At 40.9% G+C, this 12215-nt stretch overlaps 1 long non-coding RNA gene and 1 pseudogene across 1 annotated transcript; one reads left to right on the plus strand and one right to left on the minus strand.

Moving 5' to 3' along the window:
* The window catches only part of LOC133958583 (alpha-1,3-mannosyl-glycoprotein 4-beta-N-acetylglucosaminyltransferase A-like), a 37198-nt pseudogene extending 29498 nt beyond the window's left edge, over window positions 1-7700 (plus strand).
* Window positions 7701-8663: 963 nt separating this feature from the next.
* LOC133958573 (uncharacterized) lies at window positions 8664-11971 on the minus strand. The gene is made up of 3 exons (XR_009921703.1): window positions 11679-11971; window positions 11177-11315; window positions 8664-11097 (listed from the first exon to the last, which is right to left on the minus strand). It is a non-coding gene; the product is annotated as an uncharacterized LOC133958573 (long non-coding RNA).
* Between the last annotated feature and the right edge of the window lie 244 nt (window positions 11972-12215).

A 12215-nucleotide genomic window follows, 5' to 3' on the forward strand; every position in this document is an offset into this window, starting at 1 on the left:
AGAAAAGAATGTCTAAAAAAACACTGTCAACTCCGGTGTTGATATTAAAACGAAAATGATGTTTAGTTACACTTATATGGCACTTACATGTAGCACTTGTAGATTAACTTTTTTGAAGCAAATTGTACATACTTGATTCTTGCTGTTCTGGGTTTGAGCCCTCATGGTTAAATGCGCTTATTGTAGGTCGCTTTGGATAAAAGCGTCAGCTAAATCAGTGGCGGCTCCTGGCAAAGGCGACATAGGCAGTTGCCTAGGGTGCAAAATGCTGACTGCCAATTAGTCGCTTTAATCTTGATCACGGACAGATGCTGGATTTCATATACAGAAAGGTTTGAAGTTAGCCTGACGTTTTCAGACTCACAATTCTAGTCAGAATGTGAGTCTGAGACCGCTCCATTGGGCTGTGATTATGGGGCGTGTTTCAACTGAGCAGGAAATAAAATTCCTCTTCGCTCAATTGGATAGACCTACAACCAATCAGAGCAGCGTAGTATGTGACGTATGCTAAGCAACGCATTGTGAGTTATTTACTAACGCCGGGTTCACACCGGACACTTCAGCGCAGCGCCAAGCCTTAAATTACAGCTGGCTCCCATCCACTCCCATGTTAAAACTTTGGGTAAAGCGATCGTTTCGTCGTCGAGTCTATTTTTTGTGCTTGACTCGAGTGTATCGCACCACGAAACACACTGAAAAACGATTTTAAACTATATTGATGACATATTTTATATGATATAAATGATCAAATATGCATCCCATAATTTGAAGTCCCCTTCTGTTGTCCTGGAGTTTTAATTTGACCAATGACATTATTAAATGTCCCCCTCTGCCCATCCACTACAGCCACACAAGCAGTGATACAGATAAAAAGAGAGAGGGGGGGGGGGCTACGTGTTCTCCACATAGGCTTGAGTGGAGAATACGTAATTTACCCCCGACACCCGACATTTATAGAGCAAACAGCAAAGTTCTTCAACATGGATGACATTAAATTAATAATTGAAGTGGAGAAGTGCAGTGAGTTGTATGATCCTCGGAACATGTTGTTGTTGTGCAATAGTAGGAGTAGAATTGACGTTGGCTAATTATTAATAATCATGAAATATGATTATTAAAATAACAATTATTTCTTAAAAATAATCAAAAAGGATAAAGCTATTAATTAAGAATAGAAATACATTTAATTAGAAATGATACGGTTATCCACTAATAATAGTTAAAATAATTAATGAAAACAATAAAATTATCAATTAAGAATAATACAAATCTGTAATCATTGCTTATTGTCGCGAGGCACCACCCTGGTTACAGGGACCAACAAGTCAATCTATAAAATATCAGTCTCATAATGATAAATGTCAAATCAATAATCTCAATATTTAATATTAATAATTATTTAATTAACAGTGAAGGCTTCTAAGTTCGAGCACAGGCAATCATAATCCAGCTGCAATCACATACATATGCACAAATAATCACAGACTACAGATACTTTAATTACAAAAGCATTTATTAAAAAGGGGAAATAAAGTTATAATGTTATTCAATGATTCATCATTTTAACAAGCTCCGATATTTCAAAGATAAACACAGCCGCAGCACTTATCACAATTCAGAAAATACATGTAAAACCGGCGGTCTACCTATGTATGTCTGTCTCGGTGTGTGTGTCTGTGTCAAAGGGTCTCTCTGTGTGTGTGTGTGTGTCTATGTGTGTGCATGTGAAATACAGTTAGTGTTATTTAATGATTCATCATTTTAACAAACTCCCATATTTCAAAGATAACAGCAGCAGCTTATCACAATTTAGAAAACACATGTATTCATCTATGTGTATCTGTGTGTGTGTATCTGTCCGTGTCTATCAATGTGTCTCTGTGTCTGTGTGGGTGTGTTAGAGTGTGTGTGAGTGTGTGTGAGAGAGAGAGAGAGAGAGAGAGAGAAAAAGAAGAGGGGCGTGGCGATGACGAAGTCACGTCACATCTAAGATGGCGGCCGATCATGATTCGTGGAATCAAGGCCTAAAAACTCTCAAAATGGCGAATTGACTACAAAACAAGATGGCGGAGCCGTTATGAATTTAGAGCCAGAATGGGAGGAGAGTGAGAGGAGGCGTGGCAATAATAGACTCAAAATGGTGGTTTAACTTGCGTTATTCAAAATGGAGTCTATGTTAATGACAGCATGTGGGTGGAGCTCACACTGGTGGTCGTCACATGAATTACACAAAGGGATTTTCAGACAAAGAGAATTCTTTGTCTCTGCTTTGGCGTTCGGCCGCATGGCTTCCAGATGTGTCCAGCCTCTCTGAATATAGCTTTAACTATGTTACATGAACTGTATTCTAAATACAGATCGGATGTGTGTATAGGTCGGTTTAGAAGGAGAGAGAGAGAGATAGAGAGAGAATACAAGGAGAGAGCAAAGCTCTTAAAAGCACCGTCAGAGACAAGTTACATTTACTTTACCACTCAGCACCCAAGTGGCGTTGGGTGCTGAGGTTTGACCGGTAAAGTATCTTTAAAGTTGTTCAAACGGTCACAATGAGCTGGAGACGCTGCTCACGGCGCTTAAAAACTATGGCACAAGGCCGTAACCGGAAACCGGAAGTGGCGAATCGCCGCTAAAACACTAGAGACTCGGCGATCTCATACAAAACAAATACATTCAAGTATTAAAACCATACGCTACGTATTAGATTAACATCTGCCCAGACAATAAAGCCTCTTACTGTGACCTTCACGGTGTTGCATGCTTGGTCGCGCGGATATTTCCGAAGTCCAGTGAATAATCGTGGCCGCTCAAGCTCTGTTGCGCTGGTTCCTCTGTCGCAGCGGCGTTGGCTGGGCCGAATAGGAACGGATTCTGCTTGCTCCTCAACGGGATGAACGTCGCGCTTCTTCTTCAGGGATGTGGAGGTCGTGCTCCTCAGCGGAATGAATCTTGCGCTTCTGCAGGGGACGGCTGAGAGGTTCTTGCTAGATTGTTGGGAAAAGAAAGTAAAGTCCGTGGGGAAAGTGAAACAGTCTGAGATTGTTCCGCGTGCAATTTCCTGTTTGGTCTTTTCAAGTTAAAACAAAAATAGTCTCTATCAAAGTAAGATCAAACTTAAGATAGAAGAAAATGAAAGAAATGAAAGAAAATAACTCTGGTTGCCCCCTTTAGCAACTAAATCATCTGGAAAGACCCGGAGGGGTCTGTTGACGTCTTCAGAGCAGGGAAAAATGGCTGATAAACTAAAAGTTAAGGTTACCCCCTTTAGCAACTAAAACAGCTGGGAGGCCCCGAAGGGGCCTCATGATGTCTTCAGAGCAGGGTAAAAATGGCTGCGATTATTGATGTCTCAGAGGTTTTGTTCTACCTGAGAGGTCCTGCCTCCTTGAGGTGCTGGTCATGGGATGATGCTGGCTTTTAGCCAATTGAGTGTCAGAGGTCAAAGGAGAGTGGGAGCGGTCAGGAGCAGAGCAGGGGTTTCTGGGGAGACCCCAGGGATTAAGTTAACACCAGAAGATACAATCTCCATGCTGGATCTTAGAGGGAGACTTTAGCTGGCTTCATCTTGGCTCAAAGGCCCCGCTTTTACGATCCATTGTGTGTGGATCCTACCACATGGTTAGTTCTGTAGGGACTCTTGCCCAACATTGTATAAAGACAACACCAAGGAGGACACATGTTGGGAAGCTGTTGCTTAATGTTGGAGCAACAAGTAAGTATATGCTTTTAATCTACTGGATCAACGGGTGATATTATTAGCGCTGCCCGGTGGTTCAGCGTCGCTTCAGTGTCCAGTGTGAACAGCCAAGCGCCGGCGCGATAGGGATTAGCGCGGTGCTTTGGCGTCGCCTCCATGATCTCTGTTCCTCTTTCAAACTGAAAGCGCTGTCGATGTCTTCTAAAACAGACTCAATGGCAGCATCTACACATCTCAGCTCTCCAGCGGCAGGCATGTTTGTTGAAAACGAATTCAACCTAAGGGCACTTTGATGACGTGGTTGATTACGTTACCGTTGATCATCTGTCCATCATCGTATAAAGCCCGCCCTGACAATCTGATTGGCCCGGTCGGGCATAATTTCTCCTCAACGGAGCGACTCCAGACCGAACTTCCCGACCTAAAATGTTGTGGGTGGGGCTAAGTTCGTCTGGCATCCAGGCTAGTTTGAAGTCTCTGTCCAACATCTTTCTGTGAAGATCAGCCGCAGAGCCTCCTATCCTGCATGCACGCACGCACGCACACACACACACACACACACAAATACACAAATTCCAACCTTCACTCCAGAGGTTACGTTCAATATTTTTTTTGAAATAAATGGACTACTGGATACTGGATGTAGGCTATAAAAAACATTACAAATATCTAATAAAAATATAAAAAGAGTCGGAAATCTGCTGTACTGACACCTGATAGCTGGCCCTGAGCTAAATGAAATGTAATGTCATGTAACTGTGAACGTTAAAAGTATTAGTTCTGTTCAATCAAGACAATGGTGCCTGCAGTTTACGTACATTCGTCAGTTCTATTCTTGTGAACATATTTCAAGATTGTCTTCAGGGAATTTCTTCACATGTGATCAAATGTGTCTCTCACATCGTAACTTTTGGTAAGACGCTGAAAATGGGGTGTGTTATACCTCGTGTTGCTGCATCTTTTGCGTTTTCTCCCCTCAGGCATCAAAGCAAAGAAAACTAGTCACTGGCTCATCCACACTCAACAAAGAGTCTAATAACGGTTTCATCATAATTGGTAAGGAGGCACAAAATAATGGTAGATAAATCTGTCCCTGTGTTTCATGCACACGTGCAGTGCCTGTTCTAAAAGTGCCTTCAAAGTTTGGAATAGGCTGCTTGCTTTGCTCATGACAACACTGGTTGCAGCTTTCTTTCTGAAACTGTAGCAGTGACCTGCAGAATTTGAGCTGCTGCAAGTAAAGGATGGTTGTGGAACCCTGAGACCATACCAAAAAGAGCTGTGACAGGCAGACATTTCCGGATTTATTAGACTGATCAGATGCTCTTAACGATATCTGTTTTATCCCCAATTTACATAAGAATGTATGTGTATAATAATTTTTAAATATGACATCTTAAATGACAATGGCAATTTACTTCAGAATTATTCCTTGTCATTAATGAGCCATCCTCAATTACTTCTACTATAGGGTGTCACTTTTTTTAACATTATTTAATGTAATGTTTGTGTGCTGAATGTTATATGTCTATGGTGCAAGTAAATCCATAATTAATCTGTTGTGCATCCATGATCAGCTGGAGAAAGAAAGCAATTAGGAAGCATTACAGACCTGAACTAGATCCTGATCAACACCTGATGGCTTAAAATTATTGTTCCAAAAATCTCTGTCTGTCCATCTGTCCATCTGCCTGTTTGTGGCTCAAATATCTTGAGAACCATTTTGATTTGGATATGCAATATGTTTATTCTGTTCACCATGCCACAGGGCTCTCCCACACACAGCCAGAGATAAGGGTGTTGCTTTTTAGCATTATACAAACAATAATACAAAAACTTAACCTTAACTTAAGTGGCCAGCTTTTCAGCTAAGCTTCGCTGTGTCTCTCCGTGACTCCCCTGTGAGCTTCCGAGTGCGTCTCTCCTAGATCCTCTGCTTCTCTGTCCAGAGCGTTTCCCAATCTATGCCTTTTCAACCTGATGATCAGTCAGCTAACAGCTCTCCCCTGCACTGTTTGGTCCTCTGGTACAGGTGGAGGTGCTCTCCCAGCCACCTTTGAATAAATAGTAAAAAGAGCCTTTTAGTCAGTGGGGGCGAAGCAACATGCCTTACAGGGGAATTTAGCTTTTTCTCAACCTGGGCACTATTTTTATGAATGTCGGTGTGTAAATAATTTCGCACCTTGCACTCGGTTTAGTAAAGTCAGCAAGGGCAACATGGCAGCAGTGGCTACAATGTAATCATATGGGGCAACTTCAACATTACACTTAATGTCCACTGAAAGTGCTTTATTCTCAACGTGTTCATCTCGCTCTTTGCTAAGAGTCTAGCAACATTAAGCCAGGGGTGCAAACTGGATAGTTGTTGGCCTATCACATGGCCAACAGAGAAATGAATATACGTATATACAAATTCATTTAAAAATCTATTATGTGTGGTTTGTGTGTTTGAGGTGGATTCGAGGATGGAGTAGCTGAGGGGGAGATTGAAGAAGCGCTACAGCCGATCTCAGCACTACGTCTGGTGGTTCACTCTGATTCCGCTGTCTGGGCTCGACTGGCCGAGGTCTGACCTGAGAGCTTGTGTTAATTAAGAGTGCATTATCCTGTGTTTGTGTTCAGATACATAAACACAGTTAAACAGTATTAAATACTATCATTTAACTGATTAATAACAAAATTATAAGGTGTTAATGTATAATGTCAGAGGATGTGACAGACCCTCTCATTAAAACTACTTCAGAGTAAATACACATGAATATATACATGACCAATTTAACTCTGATTGGTGATTAATAGTAAAACTGCAGTGGGTCAGAGGATGTCGGCTTAGTAGGAGGTCCTTCATATGTGGCCCAGAGTTACTCTTACACAGACTTCTAGGCCACAAATTTCAATGAACACGGTTATGATCCAATTTGTTGGTCCTCATGACATTACCGTGACAATAAAGGCATTATAATAATTAGGAAGAGATTTTTTATCCACATAAATCCTGATCCAAAGAGCACCTCAACCTAATTAATTCTGAGTCCAGGAAGTGCTCTCTCTCAAAGATTTAAAGGTTATGATCCGAGTTGGATTTTCATAAATGGCTGTCTACTCATCTACATTGTCAATTTAAGTATGTGGCTATTATTTATATTTTGACACAACTTTACACTAAGAATAGACCACCTGGCTCTCTCCATGCTGCTTGCCACTAAAGTGATTGGGCAAGGAGGTGTTATAATGGTGCGATGGTTAGCTTGACTTTTCTGTTTCTACGCTGTTTAGTATAGAGCAGAACCAGGCTGCAGATTGCTAGTCACATCTGCCACTGCCAGCAATGCACATTGCCACTCACTTTACATTATCCTCTGCATAGTGCTCTGAACTCACCCTCCTGTGGTCATAGGGTTAGGGTTAGGACATAAATGGAGTTTAACGAACAAAACAGAAGTTGTGTGAATGTGGTCTCAGATGGATTAGCTAGTTGAAACTGTTGCCAACTATTAACTGTTGCAGCACGCCTCACACTTTCGTGTTTAGTGTAAAAGACATAAATAAGTAGGTCAACTGATTAAAGCCTGTCATGTCTAACTATTCTACTGCAATATATTCAAGTTATTTATTATCTTTATTTTGTTATCTTATTACTGTGTGCCTGACATTACCTAATGTTCATCGTAGAAATCCAAAGCAGTTGAAATAGTGGACGATATTATTGATACTGTTAATCACGTAGTTCTGCAACCTAACACTGTTCTTGTCTGTCAGATTCTCATTCAATTTGAGGACTAATATGCAAACTTGCTGGCATCCAGTCCAGTGCTTCTCCTGAACAAACCTGCCTCCTGCTGGACAAAGACCTTACACTACAAAGGAGACCTGAGATGCCTTCAGACTGTTCCATATGGGGAAAGACGTTTAGATTTGCCAATCTGACGTCACTTACTTTATCTCCAACATGTTGTGAACTGACCAAATGGCCAATGTTACTGCCTCAGAGAACCTGTATAATTTATTACAATGATTTTGCTGTAAGAAAGAAAATATATCAAACTTCTTACTGTCTTTGTAATATTAAAGGGCCCATATTGTGTAAAATACATTTTTGGGAGTTTTACTATCCATAATGACTTGAAGGCGGTCAGTAGGGACCCTCAACATATGAAAACAGTCCCTCAGCTGACCTTTTCACTCAGTCCGTTCTAAGAAATATGTATTGACATCCCTCCGAAACCACCAACCCTGCTCCCTACCTCCCCCACACCGAACGAGACACCAAGCAGACATGTTGCTGAGATAGCAGCTTGTTGGCTACCACAAGCTAACCACAACAAACAACACTGAAGAAACACTGCAGTCTGGAGGGATGCAAGGAACAGAATGTGCCGTGCACATTCCTCCTAAGAACGTTACTGTTCGAGGCCGGTGGTCTTAAGGTAATCGGTCCTTACGTGGACTGTACACATTTTGTTTTCCTGTTGTGGCAAGGAACAGAGAGAATTACATCACTGAGTTATAGTTGGTCACATTCAATATCATTATTGTAAGTAAATCCAAAACAGAGAAGTACTGTGTGTGACTCTAAAAGTAATGTATTTCTTTTAACTCAGTCCTGCTGCCATAAACGCTCACTGCACTGCCCAATATTTGACATTTGTTAATAGCACATCAATGATCTCTGTTCATTAAACTTCATAGCACTAACAGTGTGTATTACGATGTTTATGGGAAATCAGATCCTCTTAAAAAGTTAAGCATAAAAAGGCCAATACTCTCACTCTAGATTCATTGAACCTATGACTGTAAACTATCAGTTAAAGTGCATCTTATATGTATCCAACACACAAACCTACTGGTGGAGACGAGGTGCAGAACGCCAAGCAGAAGGTCACTTGTCATTGTGAGCACCCTAAGGTATAATGAGCATGTGAAACATTGAAATAACCGATGATTAAATTGGTAAACATGACTCAACAAAGACAATCCTCACTTTATTAAAACAAAGTAATTTAAAATGAGTAACACAACAACCAAAGTTACTGATATACAAATGCAGTGCAACCTACAAGAAGCAGACTGAACTTGTGCTGACAAATGGGCCTTTAGGCTTTACAGGCTTTAACAGCAATACTGACCCAAAAAAACTGAAGGAAAGGGAGATTTTTTGTTACACAGTGGGGATATGCAGTGTCAATAACATGATCTCTCAACAGCTTCCCACCTGGAAACAAGGTAAACCAAGGAAGGGGAAGTTTAAACATGAACACTTTATCTCCAAAGAGGGTGGCAGGTGTGAGTGCGGTTGTTCAGAGGCTGAATCACAGATATCTGTGGGCAAAGGAATGTCTGATCAAATGGCTTATCAGTTTCCTTCATATTTATTTCAGATTAGAGCGATTGATGAGTGAAGTCACTGTAAGTAACCAAGGGCTTACTATTGTATTGATTTTTTGTTGCTGATTTGCGTCATTAACTGCACCAACATCTACTTGTGATCAGATCTCTCAGGATAGATGTTAATGCCAAATTCTGAATGGGTTAATGTTTTTTGTGGAGAGGCGGTGGTCTAGTGGCAGAAACTTGGACTATGGGCAGAGAAGGTCTCTGGTTCGTCTCTGGTTCAACTCCACGGAGAGACAACAAAAGACGAACCTGGATTGATCTGTCCAAAAATCCAAGAGTCTCCCTACCCTGTCTAGTGCCCCTGAGCAAGGCACCTTACTCCCCCAACATCTGCTCCCCGAGCGCCGTACATGGTCGCTCACTGCTCTGTGTGTCCTGCACCAAATGGGTAAAAAGCAGAGATTAAATTTCCCTACCTAGATGAGTGTGCCTTTGCATGTCTGTGCATGTGTTTGGGATGAATAAATGGATCTTAATCTTAATCTTATCAAACTGATTTTCCCTAACTGAATTAAAAATCAGGCTCCGGTTATATAATTTTTGTATCCAATTCATCACCAACTTCTGCACATATGAAAGTGACAGCAAAAGCCTCCACCTGTAGTATAAGATATTTGACATGTTTTAGGATTAAGCTCTAAGAGTCTGTAATGTTGACATCAGAGTCCAGTCATCCAGTCTATTAGGTGCTGGGTTCAGGTTTGGAATTTCTCCTTATTTTCATTTTGCTCTTGGTCTCACTGGTCTGGAAGGCACTGGAGGCAGACATAAGGTTCTCCTTATGTCTGCCCTTAGGGTTTTCAGGTTTTCCTCTTTGACAGCATCCACCCGGGAAGAGAGGTCTAAGAAAAAGACACATCAAAAAGTTGATATGCTGTTATTGATGACTGATCAACCAAATAACATGTAATTCTGCTTGCAGGGATAGTTCACAAAAAAATGAAAGTTCACTCACCACTATGATGATAGCAGGTATGGGTGAAGTGTTTGAGTTCACAAAAGTGAGGCATTTGTCTCACTTTACCCCACAGCCACCGTTTTAGCAATTCAGGCTAATCTTCAGATAGCATCAAACACATGGTTTTATAGGTTGGAAGATCACAAACATGTATGATATAAGTTTTTCTACCTGATTCAATTTGTTTTGACACAACAGTTGATTAAGTTCAAAGCAAGAAACTGTACTTTTACAGAACTACAAAACTAATTTTTGTGAAAAAACATACTTTCCACAGCACCAGCACCAACTTCACCTTCATGGCAAGGTGGGAATGGGAGGGGCTTGAAAACATAATGGTCACATGACCACAAATGTGTTCCGTTGCCTAGATAAAGGCGGTGTGTCACATTTGAAGATTGAAGATTGTTTTTGCTTCAGTACAATGCTGTTGATGTAATCAGAGCTCATTTAAAGATGGTTGTGAATTTGTAGTTGCTGTGTTTTCTGCTTATGTGTAATAGTACGTGTTTGTTTCATGTACATCTATCAATTTTAAAGAAAGAAGGAAAACGAGATTTCTCTACCAAACCAAGTGACCTCTCCGTTATCTGCAGATGGTCAGGGGAAGTTTTTGTTCAGCCTCGGTCATTGCTCTGGTTACAACAAACCCTAAAGAGAAAGCTGACGGCTGGATGAAGTAAAGAGATCATGACAGTGAAAGTGATTTGGAGTGGAAAATTATCACATGAGACAACATCAGTAACAGATTGACTTGATGTACTCATGGTTCAATCTGCCATCTCACCAGTCTGGGTGTTACTAGTCTTTTATGTCTTGCAGAAGAATTTTTTATTTTGATGTCAATACCACTTATAGGGATATTAAGATGAAAACTTTGGTCAAGTAATTGCTAGTGTTTGGTAGATGGACAATTTGACTCAAAACAGGATTCTGTTGTTTGTGTGCGTGTGTTTCTGTTTCTGTGTGGTTATGATTCCTTCTAAAGTGTGCTGAAGCTCCAAAACCTGGTTGATGAGCCTCGTCTTCTCTTCCAGCTCAGCCTGGTCACCTGCAGCCATGAAACAGTCAAACAACACACACTGACTGACATGTGAACTCAACACAGGCCGTGAGTGAGTGTGTCTTACCCTTGTCTGAACTCATGGTGAAATTCTCGTCTTCCTGTGTGGGGAGACTATAAAGATTGAGGATGTGCCATTTCATTTGTTCAGTGTTCTGGGTTTACAGAAAAAGATACACATAGTAGAGCCCGGCGATACAGCTTGCCTGGCGGGTCGGGAGCATAGAATGTACAAAACGAAAACCAAAGCAGAGCAGTGTAAATTAAGAGGTTTAGAGGTTTAAATACAGGCAATGGTCTGAATTCACTTTTCATTACACAACATGAAAATGTCGTATTTGTAGGTGACTTTCCAAACACCCCACTCATATTCATTTCAGATTCACTTATTTGCAAAGTGGAACTTCCAAAATATAATTGTAGTGCTTTATAGTTCTCTGCCGACGTTGTCAAATTATAAGATAATGCTGTATACAAGAGCGACGAGCTGCTACCATGCTAAAACTCTTGGCATGTGTTGCACATAGCTACAAGCAGCGAACAACGAGAGCTGTGGAGTCTGAACACACCTCGTGATGTGGAAATCCACAACGGTTGTGCTAATGTAGAATGTTGACAGAAAGTGTGAAAGGTTGAAGTAATTTCACAAAGCTTTGTCCGATATTTCCAGTTCGCCATCATCAGCTCAGTAACCTATATGGCCACCAGGGGATGATATGAGACTCCAAAGAAACTTCTTCTTCTTCTGCTTCTTCTGCTTCTTCTTCTTCTTCTTCTTCTGTGTGGCGGCTAGCAACACCTTATGGGAGCATTACTGCCACCTTCTAAACTGGAGTGTGGATCTTAATGATTTTTTTTATACCACTCTCATCAGACAAGCCTTGTTTTTTTTTTACATGCCCAGAGCTGAATGTTAGAATTTCTTCCAGTTGTTATTCTAAAGTAGAACTGTCCAGAAAAGCAGATGTCTCCATCCGTAGGTTATTACAATATACAATTATATACCGACTAGAATAGAATTCTGTTAATTTTTAATGAACTGAAATTATAAACATCATACATGTGACCCCTAACTTCACACTGCAAAGAGCTTGTTATACTATCTT

Source organism: Platichthys flesus, chromosome 8 (assembly GCF_949316205.1).
Source record: "Platichthys flesus chromosome 8, fPlaFle2.1, whole genome shotgun sequence".
NCBI lineage: Eukaryota > Metazoa > Chordata > Actinopteri > Pleuronectiformes > Pleuronectidae > Platichthys > Platichthys flesus.